This window comes from Schistocerca cancellata, chromosome 7 (assembly GCF_023864275.1).
Source record: "Schistocerca cancellata isolate TAMUIC-IGC-003103 chromosome 7, iqSchCanc2.1, whole genome shotgun sequence".
Classification (NCBI taxonomy): domain Eukaryota; kingdom Metazoa; phylum Arthropoda; class Insecta; order Orthoptera; family Acrididae; genus Schistocerca; species Schistocerca cancellata.
In genome coordinates, this window is record NC_064632.1 from 270,716,403 (window position 1) to 270,729,708 (window position 13,306).

At 44.7% G+C, this 13,306-nt stretch overlaps 1 pseudogene; it reads left to right on the forward strand.

Annotated features, from left to right (window-relative positions):
- The first annotated feature begins 9,198 nt into the window (after positions 1–9,198).
- Positions 9,199–9,315, forward strand: LOC126093758 (5S ribosomal RNA; annotated as a pseudogene).
- Positions 9,316–13,306: the final 3,991 nt, after the last annotated feature.

The window sequence follows — 13,306 nt, forward strand, 5'->3', positions numbered from 1 at the left end:
CTTTCTGTGGGGTACGTTAAAGGAGAATGTGTACCGTGATGTGCCTACAACCCCAGAGGATACGAAACAACGCGTTGTGGCAGCCTGCGGCGACATTACACCAGATGTATTGCGGCGTGTACGACATTCATTACGCCAGAGATTTCAATTGTGTGCAGCAAATGATGGCCACCACATTGAACATCTATTGGCCTGACATGTCGGGACACACTCTATTCCACTCCGTAATTGAAAACGGAAATCACGTGTGTACATGTACCTCACCCCTCATGTTAATGTACATGTGCGTCAGTGAAAACGACCAATAAAAAGGTGTTAGCATGTGGACGTAATGTGCTGTTCCAGTCTCTTCTGTACCTAAGGTCCATCACCGTTCCCTTTGGATCCCTACGTAATTCGATGCTCTCCAATACACACGATCGAAGAGCGGAGGAGTGGTACTCAAGCGTCAACTTTAGGTTACAATATCTCAGGATGCAACAAACGGCACTGATTACGTATTTCTTTATATGTTCAGATGTGCTAACAAAACTAACGGGGTTGCGTTTAATAAAACGTAGGTTTGTGTTAAAAAACATACTTCCGTGCATTTTTGTATGGTTTGTATTAAACAATTACACTAGCCCCTCTCCTCACGTTCGGTCTGTGGAATCGATTCGTCAGTATTTGATGTGGTTTACGAAATATATCCAGCGGTAATGTTAGGTGACTCACCCTGTATAAGAAACGTCTTCGAGTCATCCCTGCTTGTGTTCCTGTCCTCAGGTTTGAGGAACTCTGTGTGAATGTTAACAGGAATGGCTCACAGAGACCGAGAAACCCGTAACAGGCCCGTAGCACGGTGCACCAAGCCTTCCCACGCGCGGGCCGACCGCCCACGCGCTCTCCGTATTCGCGCTGCCTTTGCTTCCTGCCGCCTTATCGCTTGCCGGTGTTTGTTCCGCCGCCGGCGGCGTTGTTCTCCGCAGGTAATCTTATCGCCGCGCCGTCCCGAGTCTCACAGAGCGACCGGTCACCAGCGAACACTCGCTCGCTCTACCACCTCACGAGCAGTGACCGCCCACACGCCAAGTGTTTAGCGAGTGGGGGCGACAGCGGGACAGTGTCCCGCACTGCGTTTGTTCCTCCCACACAGCTGAGGTCTGTCTGTTTAGCGAACACAGCTCATTTCTCATTCACAGGTAGCAGTAGACGCTCGAGACGGCTCCGAAATTCACTGGGAAACGATTATGTGGGCTGAATCAGGCAACTCATACAAATACGAAGGGAGCTCAATACGTAATGCGATACTTTTTTTCTGAAAGCAGGTCGGTTTTGTACAGAATTCAATATACCACATTATTACCTACTCTTTTGGCTGCAAAACTCTATTTTTCAACACAGTCGCCGTTTAATGCGACGACCTTACGCCATCTTACTGGAGCCTGTATGCCCGCATGGTACCACTCTACTGGTCGGCGTCGGAGCCAGCGTCTTGCTGCATCAGTACCTCCACAACACCCATGTACTGCTTGCCGCAGAGTGCATCCTTCATTGGCCGAAATGGATGGAAGTCGAAAAGTGCGAGATCCGAGCTGTAAGGTGGATGACGAAGAACTGTTCAATGAAGTTTTGTCAGCTCCTCTCGAGTGTGCAACCCTGTGTGAGTCCTTGCGTTCTCATGCAGAAGGTGAAGTTCTTTTGCATTTTTGTGGGCGACGAACACACTGAAGTTTCTTCAGTTTTCTCAGGGTAGCACAGTACACTTGAGAGTTGATCGTTGCACCAATGAGAGGTGGCATGCCTTTACAATGCACACAGTGACTTGCCCCCTCTCATATTTTTATCTTACTCTGAGTAATTCGGTTTGGCGAAGTATAGCCGAGTATGGTCCTTACAAGGCTAGTATTAAGAACTCAGAAGATATGAATCTTTTCCTCTCTAATTGCAAGCGGTGAAAAGTTGCTATTTCTTCCCACGCAGCATCTCTCGTCACCCAGGTCGTCCGGTGACAGGCGCGTTCTGCTGATCTTGAAAGGGTTATGCCAACAGGTGTGAGGGAGCCGAGTGGATGCTGTCCAGACGCCGACACTATCATAAGAGCGGGGGCGATACGCCCACAGGGGCCTGAACGAGCGGCTGGGGTTAGAGATTCCGTTACTTCGCAGAAACTTAGTGAAAACGCTTTCTGACGGGCTACGAGGGAGGCGTGGGAATAACTTGTGTTCCCAGGCAGTCTTGGCGGGAAAATTCCTGCCTTTTCTGCAAAATCATAACTGTGATTGGCTTGATCAGGGGATAGCTCCGTAACGTAGCAAAATTGGTGCCAAGTATCTCCATTGGTGGAATAGCAGTGCTTTGGAAATAGAGTGGAATTTTCCGCCGGTTTTTGAGTTGCTGATTGGCACGTTAAACCAAGCCTACTGTGGTGGAGATGGTAATGTTCTGTGTTCAGCTTGTACGGGTGCTCTTGGGAGAGTCGAGTCTCGCCTTTCAGTCGGAATAGGTTACAAGACTGAGCTCTCGCTGCTCTGGACAACCTGCCTTTCGTTGGCTATCTAATATAATTTCATTTGATTGTAACTGTTTGACGAAGTTGATGAAGTTTCGACTTCAACGTAACTTTCCGAGTACAGTTGGCAATTGAGCGTTCTGCGTACAGGCGGCCTATGTTGTCCGTCTTAAGCAGTTTTGGCTGAAGTTGACTGTATCGGCGTTACTGTGTGACTTTGCTTGTTAAAATCAATCACTGTACCACCAGTGATTGTGTGGGGAGCATTCTTCGTCTCCCTCAGACGCGCATTTGTATTGGTAGGAAGTCTGTAGTCTGGAACAACCAGACACGGATAATTTGTTTCGGGCTATTCTCGCGACCTTATCATCATCACGACGGGACGTTGAAGCAACCAGTCATCGCCTTCGGTACGCCACATCGTATCCTTGCAGTTAAGAAGACAGCTTGGTAATGTATGTCGGCAGCACCGGCAATTTAGGGAATTTTGCCATGTGATAATCAGAGCTCAGCAGTGTGTGCCTGTTCCCGTCTTTTCTAACGTGGTTCTGTCTTGGGTGCTCATTGTCTGAGTTCTCACTACTGTAGCACCAGTTAAGGTTGGGTTGGCTGGGTGTTTCTCTTAAGATTTGAGTTACAAGGAATTGGCTCCACATACCACTTGGTCATAAATATCACAAGCTAGTTTATGGACAACTTCACCTTCACAGCATTTATATGAGTATCCAATTTGACGTATTGTGAATGTTTCATGTGTTTTGTTTATTATTTTGAGTTTAGTCATAACAAATCAAATTGTTATTTTGGACAGAACTTTCATTCTGTAGATGGGTAGAGCAACCCTTTCATTTCTCACTACATTAATGAAACTTTCCTTTATCAAATTAATTTCTATCAAATTGAATTATTGCTGGCATCAAACACTTTTCTACTCCACTTGCAAGGTGGTTCGCGTTTCTTCTTAATCCATGTGCTACAGCAAAAGTCGGAGTTAAAAAAGGGGCGGCTGAGACCATCATTTCCATATGAAGATTCTAGAAGAATTTAGTGTTAAATACACTGCTTGCCCCGGCCCCTCGCACCATTACCGAGGACATCAAACAGAATAACCTCTTCAGAGAAAACTGAGGGTGCGGCTTTGACTTTTTTTTTCTTTTTTTTTTTTTCTCCGGAGGAGAGGTGGTGTGGCGCCAGTCCATGGATTGCCGTTTTATTTCTACTTCGAAGCGATGAATCCATGTTTCATCAGCCTCTTAACGTGCAAGCAATTCCTCACAGATGATCCTTCATTGCACTTTACGGTCTTCCATTAGGAGGCGAGGAACCCAGTTAGCACATATCTCTGATTACCTCAACTGGTGGACGAGTGTGACAGCAATGCCAACAGAGATGTCCAGTTGAGCAACGAGGTGTTTGATTGTGGTCTGTCGCTCATCTCGAAGAAGAGTGTCCGCACGTTCCAACACTGCAGGATCGGGAGGACGACGGTTCAATCCCGTCTCCGGCCATCCTGATTTAGGTTTTCCGTGATTTCCCTAAATCGCTTCAGGCAAATGCCGGGATGGTTCCTTTGAAAGGGCACGGCCGCTGTCCTTCCCCATCCTTCCCTCACCCGAGCTTCCGCTCCGTCTCTAATGACCTCGTTGTCGACGGGACGTTAAACACTAATCTCCTCCTCCTAACACTGCAGGAGTCACAGCTGTGTATGGCCAGTTGGCACGCGAGAGATCGTACAGGTTTGCGTGACCTGGTTGCGATGGTGACAGACGCCTCACTCAACGACTCGCCGTGCTTTTGCTCACAGCTAGGTCTCCGTAGACAAGCGCCTTTGAATATGTGCGATGCTCTGGTCACCGCCAAAACAAACTCAATGACAGCTCTGTTCTCGGAACTCACACCGTTACAGACGCTATTTTGAAGGCTAAACATAGCTACGCCACCTATCGTAACTTCATGAAACTGCAGATGCTAAAGCGGGAATATTCCACGATGTCCCACAATAAATTCGACATTTCTTCAACAGAAACTGATATGTTCAATAGTGTTCATTTCTGGGGAGTTGGGTGGCCAGCGGACGTGTTTAAACTGAGAAGAGTGTCCCTAGAGCCACTTTGTAGCAATTCTGGACGTGTCGTGTATTCACATTGTCCTGCTGGAATTGCCCAAGTCATTCGGAATGCACAATGACGCAGGTGATCAGAAACGATGTTTACGTAAGTGTCACCCTTCAGAGTCGTATCTTGAGGTGTCAGGGGTACTGACAGTATTTGAAACGAGGCTGGTACGACCAGGCAACATGTTTCCAGTCATCAACAGTCCAATGTCGGTGTTGATGGGCCCAGGCGAGGTGTAAAGCTTTGTGTCTGCAGTCATCAAAGGTACACGACTGGGCCTTCGGCTACAAAAGCCAGTATCGACGATGTTTCGTTGAATGTTTCGTACGCTGACACTTGTTGATGGCCCAGCACTGAAATCCGCAGCAATTTTCGGAAGGGTTGCACTTTTGTCACGCTGGACGATTCTCTTCAGTCGTTGTTGGTCCCGTTCTTGCAGGATATTTTTCTGACCGCAGTGATGTCGGAGATCTGAGGTTTTGCCGGATTCCTGATATTCACGGTATAGTCCTACGGGAAAATCCCCACTTCATCGCTCCCTCGGAGATGCTGTGTCTCGTCGCTCGCGTGCCGACTGTAACGCCACTCTCAAACTCACTTAAATCTTGATAACCTGCTGTTGTAGAAGCGGTAACCGATCAAACAACTGCGCCAGACTCTTGTTGTCTTACATAGGGATTGCCGACCGCAGCGCTGTATTCTGCCTGTTTACATATCTCTGTATTCGAATACGCGTACCAGTGCCAGTTTCTTTGGCGCTTCAGTGTATTTCACAGAGCATATTAGGACGGCGGATCAAATTGCTCTTGACCACTTGTAGAGGCACCTCGCAACGGAAGTTGTTCTTCGGTAAATGTTAGAGGAGAGGAAATGAAGCGGCACGGGGGGCGGAATCAGTGCTCGTGATACGCACAGTGAGCAGCCAGAGAGGGGCGGTCCTCGCGGAATGTGGCCGGAGAATGGCGCCGCTTCTTTGGGGATCGGTTCACGCGCCGCTGGCCACGGCACACAGGAAGCGGCGGGCGCCCCACCCTCCCCTCCACTGGACAGACACTTCTTGCGGACCAGCCGACCGCGCTCGGCCGCTCCCACACAACGCCTCGCCGCCGGCCTCCTCCGCGCTGCGGGCCTTTGTGCATAGCGACCAGACGGCAGCGGGCGTGTGCCCTGGAACTGGGTTACCAGAGGACATCGCGCCAGAATATCTCGTTCCGAGCGGCGGCCGGAAAAGCAGCAGTCGGCATTAAGGGTGCAATGGGAATTCCACTCGCAAACGCAAGGGAGAGATCGTATTTTTGGAAATACAGTACTCTGCAAAGCTTTTAACATACTAAGTACTCGGTGGGAAAGAATAAAATGCTAGACCCATGTTGCCGTAGGCCTCCCAGTCGTGGACAGAAAGTTGGACGTCGCGTGGCCTGAGGTCAGCGTGACTCTAGGTTCGTATGAGCAGTTGCCAGCGGGCTCGTGCGCATGCGCAGAGCTGCATTCCCGTATGAGCAGTGCCTTCCTCCCGCTTCTGGCTACTTGAATCGTGGCTGTTTGCTGTATGAGCAGTAGCAGCAAGTAGCCAGAAGCTACCCGGAAAATTTTTTCTGGCGCGCCCAAGCTGCCAGATTCGCGCATGCGCAGAGCAAGCTGAGTTATAGGGGGGGGGGGGGGGGCTCCTTCCTCACGTGACCCGTGTTCCGTGTATGTGTTTCGTGTCTTCGTTTACAGCTCCCACGTCAAATGAAAACAGAACCATGAAAGACCAAAATAAGTTAGTAGTTTCAATTTTCTGATTTCATATTATTTCTACGTTATTAGCAATCAACCATTAATCTCTTAATGAAGCTATTTGTCTGTTTTATAGAGAAACTTGCTTCTATTAATTATTTTTGCCGCTGAGGCAGTTAGTTTATTTGAAACGAAGTGTTTCATTACGCACTATTGACTACTTTCAACCTCGTTCAATTTAAAGTGCAAATTTTCATTTTCTGGGACGAATGACGTTATACCATAATAAAGAACCAAACATGAGAATACAGTACTGGACGTCCAAGAAAATTAGTATCACGAAAACCACATTAAAAGCTGAATATCAGGTACTTCAGAGTGCATCTGGAGGTCGAAATGTGCAATTAGAGCAGAATGAAGCATTTTAGTATGGTTTGTGAAATTCCGGTGCGCTGGAGTAGTCTCTGATGTCCTGTTTCTCTTATGAGACTGTAAGATCTCTTAATGCTGTATACGTACGAACATACGTAAACATTGACTTGAAGCTGACTAAGAAGGCAAATTTGGTCAGTAGTTTTGAACTGAATATTTTGTTTCAAATATAACGACAGCTGTAGCACAACTTTACAAATCTTCCTTCTGTGAAAGTGTTTCTCGCTCACAAGGCACTTGTCTTGTACTTCCTCTCGGCCTGAAGTTATTTCTTAATTTGTGTTTACGTCTTAAATTTATAGAATGCCATTCTATGCTAAATTTTAGACTGGTAGCATATCGTGGTTTATCGTTTTAACTCCCCACATGGCTTCATGTTTATTCCTAGAGTAGAATATAAACTGTCAGTTGTGCAGTTTCTTTGCCTCACAGACAACCTTGTTAATTTTTTACACATTTTGAAATAGTCATGAAATTTATTGTCCTTTATTCCGGTGTAAGCTACATAAGAAACTGTTTCATTTTTGTTTTCCAAGAAATTTGTATTTCATCCTACTAGCTTTTTGCAGTGCTGTGTAGATGTAAACCTGATGGAAGTGCTACATAACAATATTACAGAGTACGAATTAAAAAAAAAGAAAATCTGTCAAAGTCACCCCTTAACAAAATGTTATGGTACTTCGAGCTGTGGAGTCTAATTTTGAAATGATATTTTGCCAAGAACTGCTTCCTTATTTGCATCCTTTATCTGGGTGGGATATGATGAAGCAATTGCTCTAAGTACAGCTCTGTATGTCCTCTCAACAAAATGCCGCAGGGCTGCGCATGGTCACGTGATGCCCCACCACGCACACAACTCCGCCAGAAATACGACGAAAAGTGTATGAGCAGAGCAAGCACCAAGCACGGGCTGCCTACGTCATCGTTGCTTCGCATGCGCACTACAGCCTGTTGTCTGGCGCTTTCTGGTTAACTGCTCAAACGAAACTCAGAGGACATCGCGCCAGAACATCTCGTTCGTGACGGCGGCCGGAAAAGCAGCAGTCAGCATTAAGAGTGCAATGGGAATTCTACTGGCAAACGCAAGGGAGAGATTGTATTTGTGGAAATATACTACTCTGCAAAGCTTTTAACGTACTAAGTACTCGAAGCCGGGCGGGGTGGCCGAGCGGTTCTAGGTGCTTCAGTCTGGAACCGTGCGACCGCTACGGTCGCAGGTTCGAATCCTGCCTCGGGCATTGATGTGTGTGATGTCCTTAGGTTAGTTAGGTTTAAGTAGTTCTAAGTTCTAGGGGACTGATGACCTCTGATGTTAAGTCCCATAGTGCTCAGAGCCATTTGAACCATTTTGTACTAAATGCTCTGTGAGAAAGAATAAAATGTGGGACTCATATTGCCGTAGGCCTCCAAGTCGTGGACAGAAAGTTGGACGTTACGTGGCCTGAGGTCAGGCTTGGTTAATATTTCACATTCTCTTTTATTTGAATATTTCCAGCTTTATCGTTGTATCTAGAACATTTTGTTATTCTATTCATTCTTACGCTGTGGTCCGAAAGATCAAGTGTTTCACGTACGGACAATCGTGTTCTTTTCAGAGGAAATGATTGCCGGTTGAATTGAACTTCTCTGACTTATTCACAGTCCTTTGCCACTCACGAACTTATGCTTAGAGATTCTATTGCTTACTGGGTACTGTGTGAATTTTGTAATCCGAATTTAACGCAAAGCGTGAATATTTATGCGTCTCTGCTTTCAGCAGGAACTTTAGTCAAAGTGAGGCACAATGCAATCAATATAAACTGTTCTAAGAACCGCTATTAGCAGGAGGCCTTTGGCAGTCTGTACATTCTTTTTAGATTAGCAGATAAGTGACGGCATGGGTATTCCATTACTGCAGGCTGTTTCTCATTTCACGTTCGGCGTCATCGCTATGCAGCTGTATGTTTCAGTTTTCAGGTAGAAAAAAGTTAATTTGTCAGACTAAGCCACATAACTCAATTTCAAGGAAGGTTTTCTTACATATTCACTAAATCAATTTGAAGAACTCGTAAGTGTGATCATGAAATATAATTACATATTCATTCTTGCCCCACACTGCTATCGAACTGAAGTTTGGAGGCTATGCTCAGGTATCACGTCACGTTACCAAAATTAAACTATTTGCGAAACACTGTCTCTCTTATATACTGCAAATATGAAAGTTATTTCATTAAGGAATGAAAAATGTCACTTTGAAATGATGACAGCACAAGTCAAATTACAACGTTTCATTGTCCTTTGACACATACCACACTTCCCTAACAATGCCTACGTTTTTTCAGTCTCGTTTAACAGTTACATTTCTTTCACAATCACACTCAGGCAACCATTGCTACGTTGCTTTTGCACATTAATTAAACGGGTAATCAGTAATCACTTACGTTCTACTATTAATATGTTTCTGGCAACGGCCTTGCCACAGTGGACACACCGGTTCCCGTGAGATCACCGAAGTTAAGCGCTGTCGGGCGTGGCTGGCATTTGGATGGGTGACCATCCTGCCGACATGCGCTGTTGCCATTTTTCGGGGTGCACTCAGCCTCGTGATGCCAATTGAGGAGCTCCTTGACCGAATAGTAGCGGCTCCGGTCAAAGAAATCCATCATAACGACCGGGAAAGCGGTGTGCTGACCACACGCCCCTCCTATCCGCATCCTCAACTAAGGATGATGCGGCGGTCGGATGGTCCCGATGGGCCACTTGTGGCCTGAAGACGGAGTGCTTTTTTATAAATATGCTTCTCCACAAGTACTGATTATCACACACGACGCTATATCGATCATAAATCTCTTAATTATTAATCCCTCGCGCCTTTCCACGAAATAACTGAAGGACAGAAGTACTTCTCACTACAAACCGACGTAACATTTTTAACTATTAACTCCACCTACTACCAAGTTCTTCCTGCAACGCGGTTACATGCGACTGCTCCTTGCGGAAGCCCAACACTGACCTCCATCACACACCAAGATGGCGCGTGGCGCCCTGCGCTGGGGTATTGTTGTCATTATACGGCCAGACAGCGGTCCCTCACAGAAAAGGCGCGGTCTGATCCGAATGTTCCAGAACCCAACAATAGGTAAGGAGTACAGTATCAATACGTTATGAGATCAAAGACAGCAGTACTCTTTACAATGCTCTCAAGTATCAATAGTGATCAGGGCAGTTTTTCTTATTTCTCTTTGAACCGTCCGGTGAATCTTGTTTAAATGTGATCTGTGACTTGATGTGGCCCAGTACAATGACGTCCCACCTTCTTTAAAAACATTTACGAGTAGTCAAGTAAACCGACGCACGAAATCTTGAACGTTTTCCACAAAGTGTTCCAAAATTTTGTCCGGTAAACTAGTGAGAGGCACCCACATGCCTTGCTCATACTGTGGCATCAAGCAGGCAGGCCTGCAAGATGAGTGGTCTGCCAAGCGAGTGGATTTGTCGTTATTTCTCGTGTAACATCAATGACTGATTATGAGCTCTACTACCCACAATTAAGCTACAAATTATTCTCCTGCTTGAATATTACGCAACGGAAACGGATAACGCACATCTCATTATTAGTAATTTACACAACTCTGATTATTCACTACGCTCTGGCAATACCACATTTTCTTTCTTACCCAACGGCTTTGAGCAACACGTGGCCATCGCACTGAATATGAATGGCGCACACATTATAAATTCTGGCTATCATGACTACACACTTGTCGGAGAACAAAGCCACCAATTTTTTTCCTTTTCATTATCTTTTTTATTCCGATAAATTCTACTATGATTGAAAAATAACCTAAACACACCACTACATTTTATACAATAATCACACATGAGAAACTCCGCCCAGTTGGCATGGCTTTAGATTGGTGATTCTCTATCTTATGGTCTCGTAATTATCTGACGCTACAGTGCACTTTCTGGATAGCATGGTGGATCTTTTGCTATATCTCACACTTCGACTCTCACACACGTAGTTGTTGTGGTCTTCAGTCCTGAGACTGGTTTGATGCAGCTCTCCATGCTATTCTATCCTGTGCAAGCTTCTTCATCTCCCAGTACCTACTGCAACCTACATCCTTCTCAATCTGCTTGGTGTATTCATCTCTTGGTCTCCCTCTACGATTTTTATCCTCCTCGCTGCCCTCCAATATTAAATTGGTGATCCCTCTATGCCTCAGAACATGTCCTACCAATCGATCCCTTCTTCTAATCAAGTTATGCCACAAACTTCTCTTCTCCCCAATCCTATTCAATACCTCCTCATTAGTTGGTGATCTACCCATCTAACCTTCAGCATTCTTCAGCTCTCACACCCATCATCACGAAAATTTACTCCAGACCGAGTGGTACAAAAAGGAACATGCATAACCCACTGCCTCTGAACCTATCTTGCTACTCTCCCATTCAAACCACACATACTTGAATTACATGAAATACATCACACTGGCAACATACATCACAAAGAATAGTCACAACGTTAGAATCACTTCACTTTCATATTTCCCACTTCATTTAGTATTCATCCCAGTTTCACACGACACTGGCCCATTTCGTAACTTTTCTTTCCTACTACGAACTCTGGAGGATATATGCACGTATTCCTGTGCAATGTAAGCCAAGTGGCGTTGCTCGATGGATGGCTGACTCACCTTGCTCCTCTCTCAGAGTATTAGAGTTTGAATCCAGCGTCACACAGAAACATAACACGGAAAGTAATATTAAGATCATATTCGTCACACACGCGAGTCCTCAACTGATACCTTGGACGAGTACTTCTCTTTATCCTTTGTCTCATACACAGATTGAGACTCACACAGTACTCACCACGTGGAAGTGCTCGTCTCTAATTTCAAGTCCTCCACATGCCATTTCTTAAATATTTCCAACTTATACTGCACACGCCAGTAACTCAGCTTAACTTTAGCACTCGGAAGTATTTCAACTTAGTACTATGTAATATTGTAACTTTAATTTGGTATGCTGAAATCGGTGCTAATAGACAATGAAAGTGGGTTAAAAGCCGTGATCTGTCTGGGGACGTTAACCGTGGATTACTGGGCAACTGTTTCATCAGATATTTAGTCTAGGTTTACCAAGCCGACTAACATTAATGGTAATCTTTTAATAGTCATACAAAACCGGTAAAATATATATATAAAAAGGAGAATTTAAATAAAAAGAAAGAAATCAGTTTATATTTGGAAATTTATTTTAAGATTGTTCATTGAAATTTCAGCATATTATACGTGAGTTATAACTGAGCTGGTGCCTTATTTACGATTGAAAAGAATGTGAGATTGTAATCTTATGGAACACATAAAATATGGAGCCAAGATTTGGAAAACTGCATACAACACTCCATTCATAAAATAACACACGAAGAACATTGAAACATAAGCAAGAAGAAATTAACCACAACCAACAGATTCAGTTTTTACCCAAAGAAATTACGTTCATACCACAATCCTGTCCGTCATGTAATTACTACACACTGGTATACTAAATTCATATTAACTCTTTGTGAAGTCATCGCAAAAAGAATAGCTGAGGGCTACTTTGATGATTACACCACATGCTTCACGTGGTCAACTTGGTTTACACAAAGCGTACAACTCCACAATAATTTTGATAATTAAAATACATTCGATCGAAAAGCAATTGACAAAAGAAAAACCTTGAACTGGTTACTAACGTCTTACTATTAACCTGATGGGTCAAACCGTTATATAAGCACGTGGTACTGGTCTCGCAAAGTACAACCCACGTGGGTTGAACATAAAGAAAAGCATAAAGAAAAGTTGCTATATTAAAAAAATATTCTCAAGACGAGACGTTATAATCTCACGAGCATTCGCATTTAAGATTGATGAACTTAGTTAGAGTTACTGATCAACACGTGGTTCCACTTTACTCACAAAGTAGTAACAAAGCAACTACCGCAAAATAATCTGAATTTAACACGAGAATTACACTCCGCTGCACTTTAAGATAGCATTAGATATTTTAGAGCTAAACCTGAAATCAAGGTGATTAAATTTTCAGTTAGGCTGAACTTAAGAAATCCATTGTCCTACGGACTTAACAGACACACGCTTAGCCGGAGATCTTACCACTTCAGACGCTCGCCACGGCCACACTGCAACTGCCCTACTGCCGAGCGTGCTTCCTGAGGGAGGCTCACAAAGACCAACGGAAGTGGCCAGAGGGGCAGCTTCCTATAGCAACATGACAACGGACGGACAGGACCATACTAAGGATAGAAACCTCTTTGCTTTTAGGAAGCGTAGCTACCTGTTCCGACGTTGGTCCTACTGTTCTCTAGCAGACAGCCTTGTCTGCTACCCTCAAGCATGCAACTAGAAATACATATGCTCATTCATCCTCTCACACAAAAGGGAAGGGGGATGACAGTATCTTATCATATACAGTATATAAAAGAAAGCGGATGTAGGTTCCGTATGACACTGTGTGACATGAATTACATATAAGAATTACATATAAACTGTGCTTTAAAGTGTAG